General features: G+C 39.5%; 1 long non-coding RNA gene across 1 annotated transcript in view; it reads right to left on the minus strand.

The window, feature by feature from the left end:
* LOC132483155 (uncharacterized) overlaps positions 1-7840 on the minus strand; it is a 32449-nt gene extending 24609 nt beyond the window's left edge. The window contains exon 1 of the long non-coding RNA XR_009531052.1: positions 7737-7840. This is a non-coding gene — a long non-coding RNA (uncharacterized LOC132483155). The remainder of the gene's footprint in view (positions 1-7736) is intronic.
* Positions 7841-27477: the final 19637 nt, after the last annotated feature.

Genomic DNA, 27477 nt, shown 5'->3' on the forward strand with positions numbered 1-27477 from the left:
AGGACTTTGGGATTAACAGATACACACTACTATATATAAAATACATAGGGACTTTCCTGGTGGTCCAGTGGCTAAGACTCCACGCTCCCAGAACAGGGGGCCCTGGTTTGATCCCTGGTCAGAGAACTAGATCCCACATGCCGCAACAAAGACCAGTGCAGCCAAATAAATAAATAAATATATTTTTAAGATATTTAAAATAGATAAACAACAAGGACCTACTATATAGCACAGGGAACTATATTCAATATCTTGTAATAACCTATAGTGGAAAAGAATCCGAAAAAGAATATACATATGGCTAAATCACTTCACTGTACACCTGAAACTAACACAACTATAGTCAACTATACCTCAATTAAAAATTTTTTTTAAAGAATTAGGCTATGAGCAAGACACTGTGCCAAGTGCTTTAATCTCAAATTCTCCCTCATAGAGTTTTAATGAGACATGCATTTTGTTTCTTTTTTTTTTTGCGGTACACGGGCCTCTCACTTGTCGTGGCCTCTCCCGTTGCGGAGCACAGGCTCCGGACGTGCAGGCCCAGCTGCCATGGCTCACGGGCCCAGCCGCTCCGTGGCATGTGGGATCTTCCTGGACCGGGGCACGAACCCGTGTCCCCTGCATCAGCAGGCAGACTCTCAACCACTGCGCCACCAGGGAAGCCCTTGTTTCATTTTTTATTCTGATTTTTATAGATAGGAAAACCAATGTTAAGAGAAATGAATTTGCCTGAAGTTTCATAGCTAAATGACAAAAGCAGTATTCAAATTTAGATCCAACTCTAAAACCTAGGTTTTTAAATGAGTTTTAAGTTTTAATCTAGTATTAACAATACTCTCAAAATTTACTTGAGAAAATCCAAGTCATTCTCAGATCACTCTCTGCTCAGCTTGAAACCATTCAAGTGAAAGTAAAATTTCATCCATTTAACAAATATTTCAGCTTCTTTTCTATGGAAGAGATGGTAATAAACAAATGAAGATGACATGGTCCTTGCCGTTGCTTATTTCAGGTGGGCAGAAACAATATTCCACTTTTAATATTCACTGAAAAGACTAAAATACAAGCTAGCAAGAGAAAATGTCTTAAGGATTTAGGTACATCAGGATATTTGGGGAGATGGACATAGGGTGAAGAAAAGTAAACATACATCAGGGAGATGGACAAAAACACAATAAAATCAATCCTTTATGTTTTGTTTGTAACACTTCTACCCAATATTTTAGAGTAATATATTCAAAATCTTAGGTTTGTTTCCATTACATTTTCTTTCCCACTAAAGTTATCAACCAGCTTACAATAATAGCCCCAAAACCAGTGTACCAGCTATGTTTTATAAAGTCTTACTTCATTAATTTAATTTAAAATTCTATTTTCAGGAAAAGGATTGACTACAAGTCAGCTTTCTGGGGTGGTGGAAATGTGCTGCCTTTATTGTGGAAATGATTACATGACTGTGTTTGTCAAAATTCATAGATTTTATACCTAAAATGATGAATTTTACTACATGTAAATTACCTCAGTACACACCCGACTTAAAAAAAAAAAAAAGTCTGAACTCTTAACTACCCAGCTAAAAATAAAAACAAAACTTAAAACACAATTTACAATTTAGGTACAAGACCAATTTTATTTTTATAAGTGAAGGAGGTCTAGTAATTTTTTGTATTTATTTATAATGCTAATAATCCAATGTTATATAATTCAATAAATATATCAATGTTTTAAAATAGGATATTAAAATGTTATATTTTTTTAAAAACAAGGATTTGGATTGCAAAACATTTATTATAACCATAATGTTGTTAAAGCAATTCTATTTTTTTTAAATCTCAGAAAATAACAATCTAAGTCTGTTAAAAATTTCAAAGATTTAAACTTCCAGAATACTACCATAAATCCTGCTTACATAGTATGCTGAAAACTCCTCATTTAATACTTAAGGACAAAAAATTACCAGCTAGCTTCATTACTTGATAGATTCAACTGCGTTCTAAAACATAATTGTAGCTCAGCTTCCAAAAAAGGCAAAGAAAAAGAAATGATTGTTTTCAACAAAACTGGGTTTAAAAAAAACACTATTAAGAACACCGGAAAGGATAATTAAGTGATGTCTCTTCTTTATTAAGGCTTCAATAGAAGCAAATACACCCAAGAAACTATTTACAAAAGACCCAGCCTCAGAATTGTTTTAGAGACCAAAGTCACTTCCCTGCCACTGGAATTTGGCTTGTAAAAATAGTACCAAATTACACATCAAACTTCTCAGATTTTTATGAGTCCTACTTTAATACCCTCTGTTTTTATTCTCCCGGACATACCAAAGGCCACCAAGTCAATTTAAATTAGTAGAGGTAATGTAATTCCAAGCCCTGGAAAACCTAGAAGAAATATACTGTTTAACAAGAAGAGTTCTCTTGCCTTGATTAAAGTAATATATCTGTGGCAGATGTCATTTGTCAATCAAAAAATACATACCTGATTTTTTTCTAATATGGGAGAGGAGTGTGTTTTTATTTGTGGCTTTGATAAAAATACCCTTTTAAGTGTGTTGTGCTTGGTAAATCAACTTTTGGAAGAATGAACTATCCCTTAAGTGATATGTGACAACTCTCTGTAACAATTGCCCTCTCTCAAAGAAGTTCATCTTCCAAAATCTATCTTAAAATTTTCAGTTTTAAAAGCTTGTCAGGCTTGACTATATCTCTTGAATGTCAATAACAATCTGATTTTGTCCATGTGTTTTTTTGAATGTTTTCTAATGTTTTTATCTTTAATAATACGTAACAATGAAAAACAGCATAAATATCTATGAGACAGAAAGTATGCAAAGCATTACTTTGTTAGGAATGACTATCTGGATATTAAAGGACAATTAACTTGCTAAAAACAAATGCTCTGAAACTGTTCATGAAAAAATGCTGAAGGACTGGCATAATGATATCCACGATAACTGTATAAGGTGTCCTAGGATGCAGGAGAACAGTGCCAATTAGGCAAAAATTACTCTCAGAATTTTTATTCTTTCTAAAATGGTAACCAAGTAAATAAATTTAACAAACAGTATTTATTAAAAGTACATAGATCATGGAAGTACTTTTAAATAAGCAATCTCTGGGATGTGGGTTCACAAGATTCAACCAAGTGAAATCCCTGCAGTGAGTTCCTTCTTTTGGGGGGATGGGTAGAGAGGTTAGAGCTCTAAAATGACAGTGACAATGATGGCAGGAGTCAAGAGTAAATGATAAGAAAGGTTGGTCCTAGGGCTTCCCTGGTGGCGCAGTGGTTGAGAGTCCGCCTCCCGATGCAGGGGACACGGGTTCGTGCCCCGGCCCGGGAAGATCCCACATGCCGCGGAGCGGCTAGGCCCATGAGCCATGGCTGCTGAGCCTGCGTGTCCGGAGCCTGTGCTCCGCAATAGGAGAGGCCACAACAGTGAGAGGCCCGCGTACTGCAAAAAAAAAAAAAAAAAAGACAAGTTGGTCCTAAGGAGGGAGCTGAGAGAAGGGAAGCTCATGGGCTCTCTGGGCTGTACCATCAGGGCTTGGTGTTTTCAAAGATGTCAAGGAAGAGGATAAAGAAGGAGTCAGGTAAGACTTGCTAGTGTGGTGGAAATTAGTTCAAAGAGTTACATGCCTAGAAAATCAGAATGCTTGGAGTATAATCAGGAGGCTGGGAAGTTATTGTAAGGAAGAAAATGGCTGTGTTGTGTGTGCTATTGGGAAAGGGATTCTGAGTTGGTTACTGATATTCAAACACCCGCACTAATTAGGTGTTCATCTGGTATGAGTGGGGTGAACTTTGATAGACATTGCAGGTGAGGGGGAAAAGATCCAGGGTTAAAGCTACTTTGCGAAACCTAGAGTGGGACGGAGACATTGTGAAATAACATTAAAAGCATGAGCTTTGGAAATCAAATGGATCTGAATGATAATTTACTAACCAGATATTTGGTCAAATATTACTCTGGGCGTTTCTGTGAGGTGGGTTTTCAATGAGATTAACACTTAAATTGGTAGACGACTAAAGCAGATTGTCCTGTATAACGTAGGTGGCCCTCAGTCAGTTGAAGGCCTGAAGAGACAAAAAGGCTGACTCTCCTCGAGTAAGAGGGAATTCTTCCTGCCTCATGGCCTTCAAACTGGAACATCAGCCTTTTCCCGCCTTTTGGACCCAGAATGGAATGATACCTTTGGCTCTCCTGGGTCTCCGGATTGCAACTCACCCTGCAGATTTTGGGACTTGCCAACCTCCATAAGCAAATGAGCCAATTCCTTATATCCTTATAATAAATCTCTCTCTATATGTATATATTATATATACACACACATATATCCACATCCTATTGGTTCTGTTTCTTTGGAGAACCCTAATACAACCTGGGTTCAAATCATGGCTGTTTAATAACTGTGTGACCTTAAGCAAGCCCTTTAACCTCCCTGAGCCTATAAAATGGAAATAATTAAAAATCCATTTAGCACAGGATTGTAACAAGGATTAACTGAAATAATTTCACAAAGCATTGAGCACAGTATCTGACACACAGTGATCAATAAATGGAACTTGTTGTCGACATTCTTTTTATTATTATTATAGAAGGCTCTCTTTTGAGGAAAAAATGCAGGTAAAACAGGACCTAAAGATGTATTTTTGGTGAGGGTGGTAGGAACGTGTGTAGGAATTGTCAAAGCTTTACCTAGTCAACAGCAAAGAGTCCCTTGTTCTTTCCTTCTAGTGTTCTCCCCTATTTTCACGAAAGCTACTTCTCTGTTTCATCTCTCATGTAACTCTTTGTATGGGAAAATTCAGCTGAACCACTTTCTAAAACCCTAATTAAAATCTTGTTAAAAAGTCTTCCCTGGTGGCGCAGTGGTTGAGAGTCCGCCTGCCGATGCAGGGGACACAGGTTCGTGCCCAGGTCCGGGAAGATCCCATATGCCGCGGAGTAGCTGGGCCTGTGAGCCATGGCCGCTGAGCCTGCACGTCCGGAGCCTGTGCTCCGCAACGGGAGAGGCCACAACAGTGAGAGGCCCGCGTACCGCAAAAAAAAAAAAAAAACCTTGTTAAATAATCTTCCAAATATACATCATTTTTTCTTGACTTAAACACAGCGGATGTAAAAATGTGGCCCTATTGATTTAGGATGTTGCAGTGGTACTGAGTTTTTACAGAAAATATTAGTAATCACTGTAATGCATGATGTATTTTCAAAACTAAATCTCTCATAGCAATTTATTTTGCTGTCAGCCTTTCATAAAATTAAGTGTGGCATCAATTCCAGTTTACTAAGAGTTTTGGCTAGTAACACTTTACTGTAAAAATCCCCTCCTTTTGACAATTTTAAGGAAGAGAATAATATCTTCATTTTATATTCTTAAATCTTTTCTCAGGATAAGCATGAAATATCATTGTGCAGAAACTGATTCCATCTCAGATGTAAACATTTCATTTAGTAACCAGTCTTAACTATCCACAGATGCAGTGGAGGTTCTGAAATTCCCATTTTTTAAAAGAGTAAAGACTGGCCAATTCCTCGGTGAAAAGAACCTGACTAATGCCAGTGTGTGGATTAGTTCTGGCCTGGAGAGCAGACAAAGTTCTATCATCTTGAATCTAAAACTACAGCACACTACTGAGATCCCAAAATAACTTAAGAGTCTGGTCGTTGGTTTTATTTGCCTTGGCTCCTTCCTCATGGGTGGTGGTGGTGGGACTGGGGGAGAGGTTAAGGTGGGCCTGGAAAAGAAGGGAACTGTGTCCCCTACAGCAGCAATATAGGTCCACTGCCCAGTCCTCTCAACTATAAAAAAAACTCTCCTTTCCCCAAATGGGCAATCTGGTTTGGAAAACTCACATTTACTCAATGAAACAAAACTACAAAAACTGTAGCTCTTACTACATGCTAGCCCTATTCTAGATGCTAGAGATACAAAGATAGATACTAGTTCATAGCCCCAAGAGTTTAGTCTAGTGGGAGAAACATGTAAGTGAACAATCACAGCACAGTGAACAACTGAATAACAGATGTGACTCAAAGAAAGCAGGGACAACTTGGGGAAAGGGAAGAGTTCACAGAAATGCTAACAGGCTGTCTTCAGGATGCAGGTGGTCCATTCCAAGGTTAAGTATTTTTAAAGCAAGAACTCAATTTCCAGACTAAAAACCTTAAATTTCTGAACGTGAAAACTTTACATTCAGGTTCTTATTATCTATTATATACACACACAACAATAACCCACACAAATTAGCTCCGTTTGAGAACATGATTCATCATCATTCACACCTGCTCAATTTAAGTCCCTCCCAAATACGCATTACACTGAGGAATATGTGGTAGCAACTCCCCAAAATTAGGACAGAGAGACTTTTGTTGCTATAGAACAATATAAAACACTACGCATAACCCTGGATGTATTCAGTTGTTGGATTGTAAACGGTTAGTCCTTTTTAAACTGTTAAGATGTATACCGAATAAGGAATAATGCCCTAAACTCTTGCGGTTTCCATATTTATATCTGAAAAATCTCCAATTTACCAAGGCCAATGTGGTATTTCTGGAAAAAAAAATGAAAACTACACATTTATGGATTTCTGTCATTCATTCATGTCATAATGCTGAAAGCTACCTTTATTCCACAACTTTCCCCCATTTCTTTCTAAGAAAAGGGCATATGAAAGGTTTTTTTTTTAAGGTTATAGCCTTCAAAAACTTGCATTACAAATTTGAATGATCCAACAATTAGAAAATGTTCCCCTACTACCATCTGACATTCCCAGCTTATCATTCTATTTAATATTCTTTTGTAACATCTAACACCCTTCACCTAAGAAGGTCAAAGGTTCCTTGAACACTGTTTTATAAGCTGCCTACACAATCCCTGTGAAACCTGAGGATGCCACACCAACAGAATGCAGATCACTGTGATACGTCAGACCGCTCTGCAAAGTCAAAATTGTAGTTCACTTTACGCTGACAGCTTCTTTCCATAACTCCCTCCCCGCCCCCGGCCTCCCCCGGCCCCAAAGAACGGGAAAGTGTCGATTTTATAAGACGTCTGGCCCTGCTTTCTTTAAAACGAAGCTTTTATCTGATTCCTGGAAAGTCACCTCGGTACTCCCAGGGCTCAGGATGCAGCGCCTGTTTCTGACCATGGGCGCTGTCTCCTCAACCGGTGACCTTCAGGCCTCTGTGCTTACCCCGACCCCTGGACGGCCTTCACACCACCGAAGGCACCATCCCTACCACTGCCACTGATTCAGACACGGCGGCTCAGTGGGGGCCCGGCCGCCCCCCCAAACCACTGTTGGCGACGCCGGCCAAGCCCGGGGCCCCGCTCAGAGAGGCTGAGCGACCGCCCCACCGAGGTCACCTAGGACCGACGCCCCGATGGGCTCGGTCCACACCGCCTGCCCGAGCCCTCGCCGAGCCCCGCTCCTGTTCTGACTTCAGTCCACACCGCACCCCATCCACCAGGGAACTTTCCAGAACCCTGGCCCTCTCTGGGAAGTCCCGAGTCGCATTTAGGAGGGAACCCCAATTCGTTTATTGAACGCCTACGCTGAGCTCAGGGCTGGGCTGGCACGCGGAGGAGACCCTTCGCCCTGGCCTAAGGAAGCGCCGGCGTTCCAGCGGCTCGGGCCGGGACCCGTCCTCCAGGAGGCCCAACAGCGGGGCTGCAAGGAACCGGGAGAACCGCGCCCCCAGCCCCCATGTCCCCTCTGCCCGCCTTTACCTCGCCGGACCCCACCAGGGCCGCCGGAGCTAAAATTAGAAACGAGCGCTACGCGCGCTCACGTGCACACTGCGCAGCTGGGCAGGAGCCGCGGCCCGGGTGAGTCACGGCCCCGCCCCCACCCGCCGAGGACGCGCTGACGTCAGCCGCTTTCCCGAAAGGTGACGTAAGCGCGCCTCGGGAAGGCCGCTAGGCCGGCCGTAGAACGTTCACTGAGTTTCGATGCCTTAAAGGGACCAGTCCTCAGATCGAGAAAAACGTGGGGAGATGACCCCAATCACCCATCCGTAGAGTCGGAGCCCGTTTTATATCCCTTTGTACTGAGAAAAGTTGATTGTTGAGATAGGGATGAAAAAACGAGAGCAACTGAGCCTCATCGGAGGCTCCCAGAAGCCCCAGAACCTCCTCCTGGAAGCCCTCCTTGATTAACCAGAATCTGATCTTGACCCAAAAGTCAGGAAGTTTTCCGTGGCCCTTGACTTCCTACCCCTTCACTTATAGCCTCTGCCCATATGCTTATACCTCTACTGATGAGCAAGGCTGTGGTTTGAATGTTTATTGATGTAATTTATCAACTTGGGCCAGCTTGGCCCTTTTGTCACTGCTTTTGACTGTATCCAAAATCTCTCATTAGTTGTGTGACCTGAAACAAGAAACTCTAGATGTGAAATTTGTGAACTGGTATCCAATCCTCCTTTAATGTCTGTGTTGCCTGTGGAAGCTCCCAGAGGTAGGAACCCTGTCCAGTGCTTCATCATTCAGCACTATCGCATCCTCACAGGGAGCTAACTATTCACTGAGGTTTACTATGTGGCAGATATGTTCATTATCCTCCCTCCCTTATCTCCTCTCTGAGGTGGATGTTATTGTTCCCATTTTACGGATGAGGAAGGAAATCAAGGCACAGCAGGGTTAAGTATGCTTCCCTAGGTTACACAGCTAAAGACTAGCAAACTGAAAGTCACTTCCAAGTCAGCTGTACTCCAAGTCAATGTTTCTGGTGATAAAGGTGAGCTGTGAAATGTATGTTTTGTTCTGGGTGTATTGAGTCCCATAGAACAGCTTTCACCCTTTAATGCAATCCTAGTGCTTCTGAACAAGTGACTCACAAGTAACCCCTGCCTGAAGATGCCAAGAGCAGGAGGGCTGGGCCTCAAGGCCTGGCAGACAGGTGAGAAGGCACTCCCTCTCAGGTGCCTATCCTGTACTTGCAGGACCCTGAGAGCAAGTGCCTCCTTGAGGTTTTCGCCCTAGGCACCTCACTCACCACACCCTAGTCCCAGCCCTGCCACGCCTACCCTTGACTCTTTTTTCTCTCTTGAAACTAGAGAGGACATCCTGCTTACTGCGCCCTGGCCTGGCACACTAGTGGCCAGTTCTACCCAAGTGCAGAAGAAACACCTTGTTTCTCCTCCATCATAATCCCCTCTCTATAAAGCAACAGAAAATTTCCTATGGGAACAGTATAGTCATGCCAAGAACAAATGAGATGACAACAGCTTCTTAAAGTTTTGAGCAAAATAATGCTGCCTGTGTACTGGAAATGAAGCCACTGTTACCTTCTGACAATCATTATTGGTCCTTGGCTGAGCGTCACAAGCCCATCCTCAGGCCACACCTGCCAGATCTACCAGGAGTACCTTCCTCCCCCCAGCTCACCCCTCAGTGACATTTAGAACTGACACCTCTCCCTGCATCCCAGGGCTCCAGCCACCACCAAGCTCTCTTCTCCTTGCATCTCCTGAGCCTTTCCCCTTGATCATGCTGTTGAAGTCACTGCCCACTGCTCTTCCTGTTCTCCAGGTTTTCTGGAGCCTGTGACCAAACACCTTGTGTGTGCTCCCATCACAGCCTTGGCAGGAGATGGAAAAAACCACAGGCATCCTCAGCTGTGGGCAGTGGCTTCTCCCTCTGTATTGGGTCTGGACGCACAGATAGGAAGCTTAGAGCAGTGTGGGACCTTCAGGCCAACCAGGCCAGCCCTTGTTTTACAACTCAGGGACTAAGGTCCAGGTGAGGTGATGTGCCCACGGTCACATGGCCTGTTATGTAGAGTCCTAATCACTTGACTTCCAGCTCACTGCTCTTCTCATGCATCACACCTCTGTTATGAGCCTCAGGTGGAACAGTGAGCATAAATGTGTGTGAGAAACTGTAATATGTCATATACATGATGGGAGGGAAGACAAAGAGTGACTTGAAATAAATAGAGATAAGATTGTAGGGCAGAATTGGAGAATACAATTTCTGAGGACTTCTGACTACTTCCTCTTCTCCTTTCCTCTCCTTCCCATCCAGCCTCAAGATAGGTGAGGGGTTTATTCCTCCTCAAACCTAGGAACATTTCCCAATGGAACGACATGATGAGTTGGACTGCCATTTTTAAACCTTCTGTAATCAAGATCTTGTGTGTCATTTCAGGTTTTGATTTTTTATCTCCCAGCCTTTACTTCCCATCATTTTCCTATCCCCAAAGCCCCATTAAATGTTGTTAAGAGCCGTAAATGTAATTGGCCACTAATGTGGAAGGATTGTGATCTCCAGCAAACAGCCCTAGCAAAGAAAGGAGCAGGAATCCTGGGTCTGTTCCCAACCGTGCAAGTGACTCACTGGATGACACAAAGCAAAGCGCTTCTTTTGTGGGGGGAGAAACAGGGAACAACACACACATCTTCTTGCCTGACGGAGGTGGAGGGGGCATGGTAGGGAGCCATTGGGCAGGCTCTCAGGGTAGTGGAAGTTCAGGGGTCCCTGGGTAGACCCAAGTCCATAGCGACTGCTTAGCAATGGCTGCAGGGTTAGCCCTGAGCTCTGTCCCACTTGAGCACCAGCCTCCAGTGGAGCCACTAAGATGGCTGGGCCAGATTATGGCACTTACCCTTCTGATATCATCCTCATTGGTTAGGAATGCACCCTGGTTATTCCTAACTCCACTTTAATAACTTGTTATAGATCTGCCCTCCAAGAATTTATTTGAAACTTTCTTTAATCTATTTTTATTTCAGCCTGTACAGCCTTTTCAGGCAACAAGTAGGTTTACCATTTATGTAAAAGCACCAAAACACAGAAAGTGCTATATAAGTGTTTCTATAATAATAATAATTTTATAATTATAATGTTATATGTAATAAATATATTATAATTTGATGATGCTAATTCAGATGGTCTCACAGGCTTATTTTTAGTCGCTCACTATGTTTGTCTTTGTTTTTACCTCCACACTCACACACACAAACACACCCCATCAAAAATCTTTATTAATGGAGTGGGGTGCTGTGATGGGTGTGACTCTCCATACAAACTCACATAATGACATTCAATGTCCTCTAAAGACTTACCATCTAGGACCAACATATAGTAGGTGCTCAGTAAATACTTGTGGGTGGTTGGATGGCTGGAATTAAAAAAAGAAAAGAAAACCCATGTGGTAACTGGTGAGACATATTAGGAATGACTGTATTGGGGGCTCTAGGGCAAACACGAGAGTATGACTGGCATGGAGGGAAAAGGGAATGTGTAATTTTTTGGCAGATGTGCATGTGTGAGCTCTCCTCAGATTGCCCTAGAGCTTGTCCTGGAGGAATAGTTGGTTCCCAGGCTGCCGAAATGACGCATAGACAAGGGATGCCAAAGTGGCACCCCATCACAGGCGCTGTGTGGGTGGCAGTAGTGAAGAAGCAGGTATGAGGTCCAGAAGAGAAAGACCAGGCCCTGCAGCTATCTCTATTTTTAATATGAACCACCGTAGAATGAAGTTTTAACCGCAGGTGATCCAGCAGGTGAATGGACAAATAAACTGTGGTACATCCAGACAATGGAATATTATTCAGTACCAAAAATAAATAAATAGAGCCATGAAAAGACATGGAGGAACATTAAATGTATATCACTAAGTCAAAGGAGCCAACCTGAAAAGGCTATGTACTGTATGATTCCAACTACATGACATTCTGGAAAAGGCAAAGCTTTGAAGACAGTAAAAATGTGAGTGCTTGCAAAGGGTTAGAGAGGAGGGAGGCATGAATAGGGGGAGCACGGGGGATTTTTAGGGCAGTGAAACTACTCCGTATGATATCCAATGAGGGAAATGTGTCTTTGTACATTTGTCCAAACCCACAGCATGTACATTCCCAGGAGTGAACTGTGATGTAAACTATGGATTTGGGGAATCATGATGTGTCAGTGTAGGTTTGTAAGTTGTAACAAATGTACCACTCTGGTACATCTAGCTGGGGAGAGTGTGGGTAAGGGCGGATAAGGGGCACATGGGAACTCTCTGTACTTCTGCCCAATTTTGCTATAAATCTATAACTGCTCTACAAAATAAAGTCTTTTTTTTTTAATCCAGGTGAGGTGATAACACCCTTCTGTATGTAGAGTTCAGTCCACACTGGAGTCACAGAGACTTGGGCTGGAATCTGAGCCCCACCGTGACCAGCTCTGTAACTGTGGGAAAGTTTCTTAACCCCTCTGACCTCAGTTTCTCTAACTCCACAGGATTGTACTGCCTTCCTCAGAGCATTTTGAAAATTAAATGAAAAACTATATGTAAAGTGTCTAAGCCAGTACTTGGGATATACAAGTAAATATATACAACTCCTCCCCAGTTCCTCCCTTAATAATTATGATTATTAAACATTCTGATAGTTACTAATTTCAAAGTCAGGCCAGTGGAGGAAAGCTGTCTTGAGTGAAAGTGACCTTCTACTAGGAAGGGGATCTGTGTGTGGGAGTGGGCATGTGTGTTCTCACATGCTCAGTCACAGATGCTGGCCACAGAATGCCAGACGTGGCCTTGAGCCCAGGGATGCAGCATTAAGCCCCTCACTCAGCTTTCTCCCGTGAAAAGGTCAGGATGATGGAAGGCTGTCATATTTAGATGATGGCTCTTAGGGAAGCCTCGATGGGTTAGTCACCTATGATATGACATCATATTGCCACTCAATATAGTAACAGCTGTTGGTTGCTCGGGGGAGCAGGGGGCAGGGTCAGCTTTTCTTGACCAACCATGCCTCAAGGATAAATTAGATGGGACCAGACAGGGAGACATGACAAGAGGAGAAATTCTCCCCTAAATAGGGTGTTGCACAGCTTCCTAAGGATTTTCAGCACCCACCTCAAAATGTGAGTCTTGACTTTTCTTTGTTTTGGGGGGCTAAGCAGGGGAAATGCCATGGGAAAAAGGTATTTGGTCAGGAAGCCTCTAGCTGGAGGGATACCTTATACGGCCAGTGTCAGCCCCACCCTGGAGAGGAATGGGAAAGTGAGTTCCGCGCACCATCAGATGACATCTATATGCCCCCCAAAGAAGTGGTCCGAGGGTAGGGGATTAAAAGGCCTGGAATTAGGGTGCTGCAGAATCTCTAGGTTGGATTAGGCATTTTACCCTCCCAGGTTACATAACTACACTGGGGCCAAATCAGCAGCCCACTGAGGCAGTGATGTTGTCTCCGCCTTTGAAATGAGCCTGGATGAAGCCATGGTTTGACGGTACCACTGATCAGTGCTGTAGTTAATCTGGGGTACTGATCAGTCATACCATAATGGAAAGTCACTGGATGTGGTTAACCCCTTCCTTCCAGTGAATTCTCCTCCTTGACGTCTCTGCCTCTTGTGCAGCCTTGTGCTTTGGGAATAGAATGTTTTGTGTCAGCAGCGTAGATGCCTAGGTTAACTGCAGAGAGCGGACTCTTCCTGTGTCTAAACTGGAATAAGTCCAGAGTGAGGAAATAATGAGGCTGGAGAGAAAAAGCCCTGGACCAGTGGTCAGGAGACCCTGTTTGGCAGCTGCTTCTGTCACTTTCTGAGCCTGTGACCTTGGGCAAGTCACTGCCTCTCTGTAGATTTTGGTTACTCTTCTTGTCTGTAAACATATGCACTCTGGGGGGTCCTTTAACCCTAGCTGGCATTCTCCAGTCCTCTAGGTGTGGATTCCCTGTTCTGTTGTTGGTGGAGTAGAAAGGGCCCCACTGTCTGAGTGGGTAGCTCTGCCACTTGCTGTGCGACCTTGCACAAGGACACCCCTTCTCTGAAGCTCAGTTTCCCCACTTATAAAATAGGGGTTTTTATGAGACATGGGTGAGACAATGAACCTGGAAGCCTCTTCGGGAGGCACCATATAAATGTATTTAAATGATTTCCTGAGTTTCCAGGGGGAAGGCAGGCCGAGAAGGGGTCTGTTGGGGTTACTGGCAGGTTGGACTGTGACCGGGACTGGGAACAGGGGCAGGTGGCGGTGTGGTTATCCAGGCCCTGAAACCTCCAACCCTGTCCTACTCGGTTCCTCTTCATTTCCCAGCAGCTCGGGGATGGGAAACAATTGAGAGGTTGTAAGTGATGCTGAGGACAGACCAAGAGAGTGGCTGCAAACTCTTCTCTGAGGGGTCGTGCTGCTGGGGTGGGCACAGCGTCAAAGCAAAGAGGCCGAGGGGACCCGGACCAGGGTCTGGAATCCGCGTACGAATGAGCCCCCTCCCATTTCCTATGGATGCCCCAGGGTAATAGTCCTGCGCTGCGCACCTCCTGGGTTGCCCAGCATCACCTCCTATGGGTGTGAAAACAGCTCCAAGGGGAGCCCTGGAAATAACATCACGGCTGTATATTCACCAGAGTGACCTGTCTCAACTCATCCCTGCGGGAAAATCACAGCTCTTCTAGAGAAACTCTCCAAATTCCTGTTTATTCTTCACGTAAACGGATTAACCTAGGGTTGGCGATTTTACTTCGACTCTCCCTTTCATGTTGCAGCGAAAATGAAATCGACGACTCCTTTGAAGTCGTTCTTTGAGCCATATTCATAATTTCTCTTCTCTCCCACCAAAAGGGCGTTTCTCTCTTTTTGAAATTTTTGTGTTTGAAGTCTCAGGCGCTGAGAGGCTGGGAGGAGGCGCGGCTGCCATAGGAGCAGCGTGCTGTCCCCCTGCTGACTCATCTGACATTAACATAATTATGTTTCAGGAGTCAAAGTGATTTTCAAACTATGAGTAATGCGCGGTATTAGAGAGAATGTTTACAAGGCGGCGGGCATTTCAGCACACTGAGGGAACCAGCTGCTGCTAACAGCTGAAAGGAGTGAAGGAATAAGAAAATGCTCTCTGGAAAAGAACCTTTCTTTCTGGGTTCCTCTTCCTTGGAAAGGATTCAGATTTCTTGAAAGGCAGGTGAACTCAGAGTTCCCTGAGAAAGGATCCAGATCTAGCATTTTTTAATCTGAATACCTGGATGTCTGATCATTTTATATGAAAGCAAACTTTTTCATAGTCTTAGTTTTTATATACCCAACTCTAGGGAAAAATGGATTTAAAGATTTCAGCAAATTATTTCTTAAAGCCGATTTATTGCCAGTATTAATCATCACAATAATAATCGTCTAAAGTTGTGTGAAGAAATGGGCTACTTCTTCTAAGACAGGAATGGGGATACAAATCATTTCCCGAATTTTAAAGATGGGGAGCAAAAGCCCATGGTGGGTGGTGAATACCTTCTTAAAGCTCCGTTGTCTAATTAGTAAGAGAAAAGTTTGAGAGCCATTGAGTACCGTTAGCCAACTATTTAGACCTCAGGAGAGGAAAGCTGAGCTCCATTCCCGTTCCAAAGCTGTGTCTGTCCTTTGCCTCTGTTTCCTGGTCTCATAATGGGAATATTAATAACACTTGTTTTGCCTACCTGAGAGGATGAGCCTTGAGCTCTGGGAGGGTAGGAGAACAGTATCTGCCCACCCCTGTACCCCCAGTGTCTAACCTGGAGCTTGTGCATAGTAAGTGCTCAGTGAGTATCTGCAGAATTAATAAATGAGACAAAAGCTTTGGACATCAGAACTCTGTTCTTCTGTTTATTTGGTCTTCTTGGCTTTATCTTCTTGCCTTTAGTTCCTTCTGCCCAGGGGCGGGGGGCTCAGCAAGTGGGGCCATGCTTAGAGACTCATCTACTGAGGCACCAGCATTAATAAGGAAAAATAACTGCTCACATCCTTGGGACTAACTGCTAAAATCAGATGGAAGTAGAACACGTAAGTCAGAAACTCCTTTAGAAAAGGCTCACTCAAAAACATGGCAGTAAATTTAATTTGTTTATATGTTGGAGGTACATCAGGAGAACTGTCAGGCTTAATTTCACCTGCTGAACCTTGAAATGAAATCATCACTGCAGGTGTAATAACAATAAAGTCAACCTAGTTTGGGACATTGTGATGGCAGGTGAAAGATAAGTAGTTGGACTGGATAAGCCCTTGAAAACTAAAAGTTCCACTCAGATACATGCTTAAAGGTACAAAAGAAAAGGAGAAATCAGGAAAGGTTAATCCTGCTATTTTTTTTTAATGGGAAAAACACTCGCTTGATTTTACATGCGAGAACAGATTTCCAAATTCTGATAAGAACTTCAAGGATAGCTCTGTTCTCTTGTTCTTTCTGTTCATGCTTCAGCTTCTAGGGCTTTTGTCTCCTTCTTTTCCCTCTTCCCTCCATCCCTAAGTTAACTCCTTCCTTCTGTTCTGGTTCCCATGTTGCTTCCCCCCTCCAGGCATTCCTTCTCATCTCATAAACTGTCTTACGGTTTCTAAACAACTGTCATTCTCATGGTGAATGGTCAATACTGTAAGGGTTTTTTTTTTTTTTTAATGTAAAAAGAACATGTCTTAAACCAATTATAAGCTCACTTATAAATAAATTGTTTGCAAATAAATTGTTAATTATTTTTAAGCTACCAAGCTTGATCACACACAGAAATATTTCTGTTCACTTAGGAATGAATGTCTTTGATGAAGCAGTAAAAATTAATTTTATCAAATCTCATCCCTTGACTACACTATCTTTGAATGTTCTACATTTGCATCATGGAAAAAAAGGGGGTGGCCCCCAGGGAGAAACACACACTAAGAATCCTAACCTGCCCTCAACTGAGAAGCCCAGATGTGTTTTTGGTGGACTATCTGGATTGACTGATTTCTCCTCTCCCCACCCATTGAAATAATATTGTTAGGCTTACTTCAAGCAGTAAATATAAACCAATACATTCATGTCTAATCAATCCAAAATGGTTGTAAAAGAGAGTCAGGATATGTGGTCCTATACCTAACATGTGAAGATGATGCCAGGAAAGAAAACATGTGGGCTCCCAGTGGCTGTCATTTGGTGCTTCTGCCCTAGACACACTCTCCAATTAGGGTAAATCCAGGCTGGGAGCGCTTCTAAGGTTCTGAACTTCCATTGCTCTTTCTATCAGAGCTGCAAGTCCAGGACAGTCTTGATTTCACATGCTCTACTCCACTGTTCCTGTACACTAATGCTTGCCAGGCTAGGAACCCTAATTAGGGTTTGGATGACACAGTCACTGTTCGTTAAGGCATCTCAAGTAAAAAGGCTCTTCACTTTTGATCTTGATTTATTTTATAAATATTTGTAAATAATTTAATATTCATGTAATAGTGTTATTAAGTTAGTAGCAGGTTGCTGAACATTTGAGATCCAAATGTTTAACGTATATTCTAAAATAAACTTCAGCTGTTTAGACCCCTCATAGAATAAACTCATTCTAATTTTCCCCCATATTCCCTCTTTATATCTTTTCCCCTTCCTTCCCTCTATTTTTCTCTCTCTCCCTCTATTTTTCCTTCCCTCCCTTCCTTCTTTTCTCTTTCTTGTGTTTTGTTTGTTCCTTTTCATAGATATCTTTCTTAAAAAATATATCTAGAAGAAGATAAGAAAAACTAACTAAGGCACCTAGGACTGGATAGAGACTTTTCATCATATGCATTTTTTGACTGTTTCAGTTTCTAATCATGTACACATATACTTATTCCCAATTAAAAAAAAAAAGGTCAACCAAAACAGTGTTTTATACTCTTTCTCTTTTCATTAAAAAAATTTTTTTTCCCCTCAATCCTGATACCAGCCTATTTCTTCTTCCCAGAACAGCCTCCAAAGGGAAATGGAGAAGAAGAGAAGGGTGGGGGTTGACAGGAGCTAAATGCCTGTGTGTCCACAGCACAGATATTAAAGGAATGGGTTAGCTTAACAGGATCAAGGAAGTTTGGGCCTTTTTTCTCTTTTTTTAAACTCAAGATGTTTAAAATATGTTTAAACATATTTCCACATCATTAAGTGTTTTACAACATCATTTTAAATAGTTGTACAGGACTGCTGAGTTAATTTATTATCTTTGTACTGTAATTTATTTAATTAGTACTCTATATTAAACATTTGGGTAATATCAGGTTTGTCAATATTACAAATGGTGCTGTAATAAATTAAATATATTAAAAAAATAAATATTCTTGTAGCTAAATCTTTGTGCATAATCATTCTTATTCACTTTAAATATCTCTTTTCAAAGGAGAAGAAATATATTTCTCAAAGGAAAATAAATCAAAGAGTATACAAATTCTAGGGCCTTTGACATATATATACTGCTCTTGATATAATTTTAATCTTAATTTCTGTAAACATGAAATTTCCACCTGTTTGTTAAGTTTTATTTCCTATTTATAAACTTTCTGTTAAGAGCCTTCACCCACATATTTGTTGGTATCTTAATATTTGCAATGATTTAGAATGTTTTATGCATGTATCAAATATATAGACAAAACCCTCCTTTTCTAATATTTAAAAAAAATAACTAGGCTTCCCTGGTGGCGCAGTGCTTGAGAGTCTGCCTGCCGATGCAGGGGATACGGGTTCGTGCCCCGGTCTGGGAAGATCCCACATGCCGCGGAGCGGCTGGGCCCGTGAGCCATGGCCGCTGAGCCTGCGTGTCCAGAGCCTGTGCTCCGCAATGGGAGAGGCCACAACAGTAAGAGGCCCGCGTATGGCAAAAAAAATAAAAAAAAAAAATAATCATCATCATCATCCTCTGGCTTGATATTTGTATTTTAATGCTGGCTATATTTATATATTTTTTGACACACAAAGGTTTTTAGTTTTAAAGTAATCAAATCTATCAATATTTTCTTTTCTGAAGAATGACCCTTTCCACATAGAACTTTGAAAATTGTTTCATATTTCCTTTTTCTAAAAAAGTTTTAAAGGTAAAGTTTACATATATTACATACTTAGAGTGAAATGCACAAATCTTAAGTGGATCGTTCAGTGAGTCTTGACAAATGACAGAGGCATAAACCTACCAAGATTTAGAAATTCAAAGGGTACAGGGTTTTCTTGAGCTGATGGTTGCATATATTGATGAATATATATTAATCATTAATATTAATATATTAACATAATACTAATGGATTGTACACTTTAAGTGGGTGAATAGTAGGGCATGCAAATTATATCTAAATAAAGCTATTAAAGTATATATATAGAGAGAAATTAGCATCATGCCAGAAAGTTCCCCAGGGTCCTTTCCCAATAAATCCTCACTCCCACTCTACACCAGAGGTAACCATAGTGTTTAGTTTCTTCATTGTCAGTTAGTTTTGCCTGTTTTAGAAGTTTATATAAATGGAATCATACGGCATGAACTCTTTGGTGTAAAGTTTCTTTCACTCAACATAATATTTAAAAAATTCATCTGTGTTGGTGTGTTTCAAGTTTCTTTTGTTTGTCAAGAGTAATATTTCATTATGTGCCTATATTACAGTTTGTTTATCAATCCTCTATTTATGGACATCTGGACTATTTCCAGTTTGGGGCCAGTATGAGCATTCTTGTACATGTACTTTTATGGACCTGTGCTTTCCGTTCCTTCAGGCAAATACCTAGAGGTGGAATTGCTGAGTCATAGTGTGGACATATGCTTTCATTTCTTTGAGGGAAATACCTAGGAGTGGAATTGCTGAGTCATAGAATACACATATACTTAGTTTTATAAGAAACTGACAGAATTTTTTCCAAAGTGGTTGTATCATTTTTTACTCCCACCAACAATGCAAGAGAGTTTAAGTTGCTCTGTATTCTCACCAACTTTTTCTTTTAAAAATAAATTTATTTATTTATTTATTTTTGGCTGCATTGGGTCGTCGTTGCTCCATGCGGGCCTTCTCTAGTTGTGGTGAGTCGCTCCGCGGCACGTGGGATCTTCCCGGAGCAGGGCTCGAACCTGTGTTCCCTGTATTGGCAGGTGATCCTTAACCACTGCACCGCCAGGGAAGTCCCTGTGTTCTCGTCAACTTTTGATGTTGTCAACCTTTTTTATTTTAGTCTGTCTGTTGGGTGTGCAGTGGTAGCTTATTATAGTTTTAATTTACATTTCCTTGATGACTAAAATTACTGAACATTTTTTCATGTGCTTCTAGTCTTTTTCATAGTCTTGTATTTATATCTAATTACACCTATTAATCCATCTAAAGTTATTTTTATTATAATCTGAGGTAAATCTCTAAATTTATTTTTTCTAAATAACCAATTAACCCAGGATAGTTTATTAAGTAATAATTTTTTTCCCTACTGATTTGTGATGCTTTCTTTATCATAGACTAAGTTCTTGTATATAATATTGTTTCAGAATATCTATTCTGTGCAATTGATTTGAACATTTATACATTTGTATAAATGTCAGTTTTTTATCAGGAACTTTTGTCAGTTCCACACAGTTTTATTGATACTTGCTTCTTAAAATTGTTTAATACCTGGCAGGGCCACTGTCCCATCATTCCTTTTCATGTTCAACATTTGCTTTGCTGTTTATACCTAATTATTCTTTCAGTAAACATTAGAATGATAATGTCAGATTCTAAAAGAATCTTATTGAGATTTTTGTTGAAAGTATATTGAGATACAAACTAATTTGAAAAATACTGACATTGTTGCCACAGAACAATATTCAAATTTTCTTCTGTATTTGTCAGTAACATTTTGTAGTTTTTGTTATATGGATCCTTCACATTCTCATTAAAGCTATTCCAAGACATTTAATAGAGGTTTTCAGTGTCATTACTGTTAATTTTTACTATTGTAGTTTGATTTTTTTAATTATACTTTCTAACTAGATAGTATTTCTATACAGAAAAGCTACTGACTTTTGTGTCTCCTTTGTATATTTAGCAGTTTCCTGCCAGTATGTATCCTATTTAATTGGTCAGAACTTCCAGTTAAAAATCAAATAAAATTGGCAATAAACTGTATTCCTGCTTTGTTCCTGATTTTAATAATATTGCCTTAGTATTTCATTCTCACAGGTGGTTTTGACTGTTTGAAATAAATACTTTGTTACTGTTAAGAAGGAGTTCTTAAATTTATGATCATTTTTTAATAAGGGCTAGCTCATTGGATCTCATTTGGATTGAGAGAGAATCTCATTTGGATTTTCTTTTTAAACTGGTGGATGTGATATATTATACTATTGGATTTTTTCAAATATTAAGATGTAAAACCTTTTCATTCTAGGTTAAATCCTTTTGGGGTTATTCTTCTGATATTCTGTTATCTGTTTGGATTTCTTCTCTACGTTCATAATTTAGATAGGTTTATTATTTTCTTCTTTTGAGCTGTCTTTTTCAGGTTTTGACATCAGAGTTATCTCTGTGAAGTAAATTAGATAGACTTTCAAAGTTTTTCAATGTTTTGAAGTAATTATTGAAGCATAGTAATTATTTATTCATTAAGAGTTGAAAGATTTTCCCTATAGAGTTTTCTAGGCCTAGGCATTTTTTCTCTGGAGGGATTTCTTTCACTCTTTTCTTCCCTTAGTTTCTTCAGCTGTGATTACTGTATTTAGGTTTAATACTTCTAATTTTTGTAATGTGTGTATTTCCAGAAGATCATTTCATCTATGTTTTCAAACTTAGAACTTATGATTTTGCTAAGTGTTCTCTTATTTTAAACTATATCTTCCTCAGCTGATGTTGAATCCCTTTTTTATATTTCTAATTTCATTATTCACAGGGTTTTTTTCCTTCTTTACTTTCTCTAAAGCTTGTCTATTTTATTGTTTTTTTAAATAAGCTCTTGAATTAATTTTATAAACTTTCCTATATTCTAATTCATTTAGTTTTGTTTTGGCCTTTATTTTTTTTCTTTCTCTTGATTTTTAAGGGATTTTATTGTTGTTATAAATCCTTGGGTTGAAGACTTTCATTTTTCCTTTCCTTGAAAATAATGAAAACATGAAGACTGTAATTTCCCCTTTCAGTATACTTTAATAACATTTCATAACTTTTAATATGGGGTGTTCTTATGTTAGTTATCTTCTAACTGCCATGTTCTTATACTTTAATTTTTATTTTGTTTTAATTTCTATTTATTAATAGTGTTATTGCCCTGTGATGAAAGAATTAAGCTTGTGTAATTACTGTGTCTTAAATTATCTCCTATTTATGGTTGTATACATTGCAAATACCTTCTCCTATTCTATAATTTCTTTCCATTTTGTTTACATGTCTTTTTTCTTGTGCATAAGCTTTTGTCTTAATGTAATTAAATATATACCCCTTATTTGGTTGTTTGTATATTATATAAGAAATCTTTCCCTACTTGGTGATGATAAATGTACTTTCCTATATTTTCTTCTCAAAGTTGCAAGCTTGCTTTCACATATAGGTCTTTAGTCTTTATGGTTGGGTGAGTAGGAGTCTGATTTCTCTTTCTTCCCACATGGATAACCAGTTGTCTCAGTCTTACCATTTCCCCCCATTGCATTGTGATGCTACCTTCGTTGTTGTACAGAGAGTTTCTTCATGTGTATAGGCTATTTCTGGGATTTTGTTCTGTTCCATTCATCTATATATCTGTCCCCTAGGTCAATACCAGCACCGTCTTTAAAAATACAAAAATATCTAATAAGACAAGTCTCCCTACCCTCTTCTTCTTCAAAATTATCTTGACTCTTCTTGTCCCTTTCACATGAATTTCAGAATTATTAAGAATCACACACAAATAAACACACATTTTGAGGATTTTTAAAATTAAAATTGCAGTAAGCCCATAGATCTATATGGAGAAAATTGACATTTTCATGTTATTGAATACTCTAAACAATGGACATGATATTCCTCTAAATTTATTTTGGTCTTTCTTTATACTGTTCAATAATACTTTTATAGTTTTCTTCATGGAGGTCTTATACTCATTTTAATAAATTTAATGCTAGGTGCCACATAATTTCTACTACGGTGAATAGAATTCTTTTTTTTTTCCTATTATATTTTCGAATTAGTGACTACTACTAGGAGTGCTATTGATTTTTGTGTGATTTTTTTAATTTAGCATCCTAGCTGAACACTTTTTAATGCTAAGAGTTTCTCTGTGAATTTTCTTGAATTCTTTATGTAGACAGTCACATTTTCTGCAAACAAGAATAGTTTTCTTTCTCTTTCCAGTCCCTGTCTCTCTCCTTTCTTTGCTATTGCAAAGAAGATCAGTCAAGACCCACAGCACTATGCTGAATACAGACTTATAACTGGTATCCTTATGTTATTGCTGATTTTAATGGAAATGCCTCTAAAATATAACCAGTTGGTATAATATTTGTAGAATTTTGGTATGTGGCCTTTGTCAGGTAAAGAAAGTTGCCTTCTATACCTAGTTTGCAAAGATTTTTCTTAAACCATGAATAAATCCTGCGTTCCATGGAATGTCTTTTCTGCACTTATCAAAACGACACTAAAAAATTTTTTTTAAAAGGAGAAACTTTTTTCTCTTTTAGTCTTAAGTAGGTTTTCTAATTTCGAATTATACTTTCAATTTCAGATTAAATCCTATTTGGTCATGATGTTTTCCTTATGATTTTGTATTTACATGAAAAGTGAGATTAAATTATAATTTTCTTTACTTGTACTTTACTTCTCTGACTTTAGTATCTCAAAACATAAGTTAGATAATCCTCTTCTTTTTTCCTTCATTCTGTGGAACAGTTTATTTCTTTGTTTCTAAACAGTGTTTATCTATTTTTTGAAGATCTGGTAAAACCATTTGGGCCTTGTGTCTTTGGAAGAAGGAAACCTTTTGATTAACAGTTTAATTTCTTTAATGGTTAAGCCTTTATTCTGATTTCATCTGAATAAATTACCAAAATTTTATTTTTTCTTAAAAATTATCCATTTCTTCCACATTTCCATATTTATTGCCAAGAAGTTTTTAATAGCATTCTTTTATGTATATTTACAGCTCAATTGAATCTATTTCTAACCACTTTTTATTCCAATTTTCTGTTTGTGGGGTTTTGTTGTTGTTGTTGTTCCTATTTTCTTGATAAATTTTGCTCAGGGTTTGTCTATTTCTGTAAGTTGTTTCAAAAAATCAACTTTGGGTTTTATTCATCTTCCCTAAATACTATATCTTTAATTTTTTTTCTCTTATATTTATTATTTTCTTATTTCTAGTTTATATTTTTCTACTGTTGCTAGTTTCTTAAGTCAATCGCTTTATTTACTTATTGAATATATTTTTAAGGTACTTAGTACCCATTGTTCTCTTGACCACAACAAAGCCTTCAGCACTTTTTAGTTACCTGTTGAACACTGCTTCCTATCAGGTTATTTTTGTTTCAGAGTTGTACTTTCACTATTTTTAAATATTTTTTTTAAGTTTTTTTTTTTTTACAATCAATAGTTAGCTATATTTGCTAAAATATAATTTAGTGGTTATTTTAGTGATAGTCTATGACTGGTAAATTCTTGGTCTTGGAATGTCTGAAATGTCTTTATTTGTCAGGGTATTGAATTCTGGACTGACAGTTACTTTCCCTCTGCACTTTGAACATATTATCCTCACTGTCTTCTAGAATCTACTGTTGTCATGAGAAGGCTGCCATCAAACTAATTTTCATTCCTTTGTAGGGAATCCATCTTTTATCTCTGTTAACTTTGGAATATCTTTCTCCTTAATGTTCTGCAATTTTGCTACCATCTGTTTAGGTATGGATTTATTCTTATTTCCATGCTTGGTACTGAAATGTACTTTTGATTTGAAGTCTTCAATTCTGAAAACATCTCAGCAATGATCTTTTAAAATATTGCTTGACTGTCCTTCCCTCCTTTCTCTTCCTTCAGAATTCCCCTTAGGTAACGGTCAGTCGGTGTCTCTAAATCAATCCTCCACATCTCTGAGTACTTTCTCTTCTCTGCCTGGACTCTGGGCATGTTCCTAGCACCCCTTTCCACCTCACTACTGTGCTCTTCAACTTCATTCACACCAGAAATTTTCTCATCCAGGGCATCTTAAATTTCAGTGATTGCATTATTCATTTCTGAGATTTCTAGTTGACTCTTTAAAAAAAATAATAGGGACTTCCCTGGTGGTCCAGTGGCTAAGACTCCATGTTCCCAATGCAGGGGGCCCAGGTTCGATCCCTGGTCAGGGAACTAGATCTCACATGGCACAACTAAAAGTTCCTGCATGCCGCAACTAAAGAGCCTGCATGTTGCAACGAAGATCCTGTGTGCCGCAACTAAGACCCGACGCAGCCAAATAAATAAATATTTAAAAAAACAATAAATCTGGTATTGTTTTCACCTAGTTTGTTTTATAATTTCTAATATTTTTTGTCCCTCTCTCTTGACACCTTAGATGTACTTATTCTAAAGTCTTTGTTAGGCTGATCTATGAAATTAGTTTCAACGTGGAGTAAAATCTTATCCTGATTATCAACTTTGCTGGCCGTCTTTCTAAGCATTAGATTTCTCCGTGTATTTTGGAATTTGGTTTGCAGGCTCATTTCAGATAGAAATCATGTTTGTTTTGTTGCTGTTTTCTTTCTCTCTCTTCCTCACTCATACGTCCCTTTCCTTCCACTAGTGTATTATAGTTGTTCCACCTAGCCCTCCAGCTCCCCAACCCCAAACCAGAGTTTCTGGTGGCATTTCAGGGTTACTGCCACATGGAGATGATAGGGACACAGCAGATACAATCACTGACTCACTCCCAATCAACAGGCTGTGTCTGCATCCTCCTATACCCCTAGGCCTGCAACTTCTAGCAATTAAAGTCCAGGCAACTCTCTGCAACCTCACCCTCTCTTCCCAAGCCTGGGAAACTCAATTCCATGTACCTCTCCATCATAAAATCATAAGCTCCATTAGGAGAGGGACTGTATGTATTTTGATCACCACTGTATACCCAGTGTATAAGATAATGCCAACATACAGTAAGCTGAATGAATGAATGGTGATTAATATGTCGCAAACATGATTAAACCTTTGGAGTTGAATCTGGAGCTTTGTTTACTCCCACTCCCGCTGGAGCACGGTCATCTAATTCAGAGGATAACTTCTATCTATAGACGAGAAGGATCACTTGTGTAAGAGTTAAAAGATCTTGGTTTCAGTTTGGCTCTGCTCCTTGCCTAGCTAAATTACCCAATCATCTTAAATCCAGAGTTCCGCTTCTATAAAATAAACATCCATGGTTGGATGGCAACGCTCTATCCAGATGGTGTCTTGCTATACCAGCCTAGATTCCAGAGTGAGAATAACAGAGTAAATCCCCAGCCTACGGATATGTAGTGTGAATGAGAAACAAAGTCATTGTTTTTAAGGCATTGAGATTTTTAGAGTTGTTTGTTACCTAAGTAACCTTGGTTATCCTGATGATACAATTACTTACCTGTATCCCTCCTCTCCACAGATTTTGAGCTCTGTTGAGGGGAGGATCCTCTTTTTTGCACTACTATTTCCCAATTTCCAGTTTAGTATGTAAATATGATAATTGTATTTTATTTTCACTATTAAGGACAAACATTAAAAGCCAGTAATTATCCCACATTTGCAGTCTTCCAATTTTCTGAGAAAACTGTGACATTTGTCTAGAATCCTCATAACTATAATACTATTTTTAGAAGTGTCATGGTGCTCTTTCTGGAGATGGGAAGACAAAACTTTTGACCTGAACATAATTTAATTTTTGCATGATGACATGCAACATTATCATAAGCCTCAGTGACTCAGTGATGGCAGCAGGGGTCGACACAATGTGTTGGGTCTACTGGCCCCAACAGGAAATGTCCTCTGACTGTGATACTCTTTGAGTTCTTGGTCTTGGGTTTCCGTGGGGCTTCTGCTCTTACTCATGCTGCTGGTGGCGTGCGGCCTGCAGTGAAAAACCCAATCACCTTCCTAGTTTGCTTCCCACTGTTCCCTCGAGGTGGAAAATGTGAAAACCAAGAACACAGAAAGATAATGACCACAAAATTCAGTTTTGAGTAGATATCTACAAAAAGTTCAGCAGTGCCCTGAAAAAAAGTGCATAAAGGCCATGGCATCTCTTCTGGGTATCATGGAGGTTTGTTTTGTTGTTGTTGTTACTGTTTTTTGATTCATTACTTTTAAAAGGGAAAAAATACTGTGATTCCATAGATGTTTGTCCTGCTATAAATATTAAACTTTATGGTATAATTATTAATGACTTTAGGGAAATAAACAGCGTAAACAAAATATGACCTATGCTATGAAAATACAAACCATAAGAATTAAAGCGTAAAACAATTAGTATCCCGAGGAATACTTAATACATGGATGTGAACTATCTTACACATATATACAATGAAAGCTTGGCAGTGTTTTAATATTTGAAGTTGCTAGATGCATGGCCTCTAGATAAGGAATATATTGTGGTTACATATTCCTAAGGCAATACAGTTTTATTATTTTCAAGAACACAGACATTAGAACTCAGCTAATAGAATGTTATATAGAGTCATCTTTTAATGGAGCAATTTAAAAAAAGCACAGTGGTTTCCGAGTAAAAGAGAGCTTCTAAAACGTGTGTGAGGAGCCAGAAAACAATGTTTTCCTAGGCTGGTGAAACATCTCTCTTCCCCCCACCTATAGGGCTTCCCAATTTAGCAAATAAAAATACATGATGCCCAA

The sequence above is a fragment of the Mesoplodon densirostris genome, chromosome 2, assembly GCF_025265405.1.
Source record: "Mesoplodon densirostris isolate mMesDen1 chromosome 2, mMesDen1 primary haplotype, whole genome shotgun sequence".
NCBI lineage: Eukaryota > Metazoa > Chordata > Mammalia > Artiodactyla > Ziphiidae > Mesoplodon > Mesoplodon densirostris.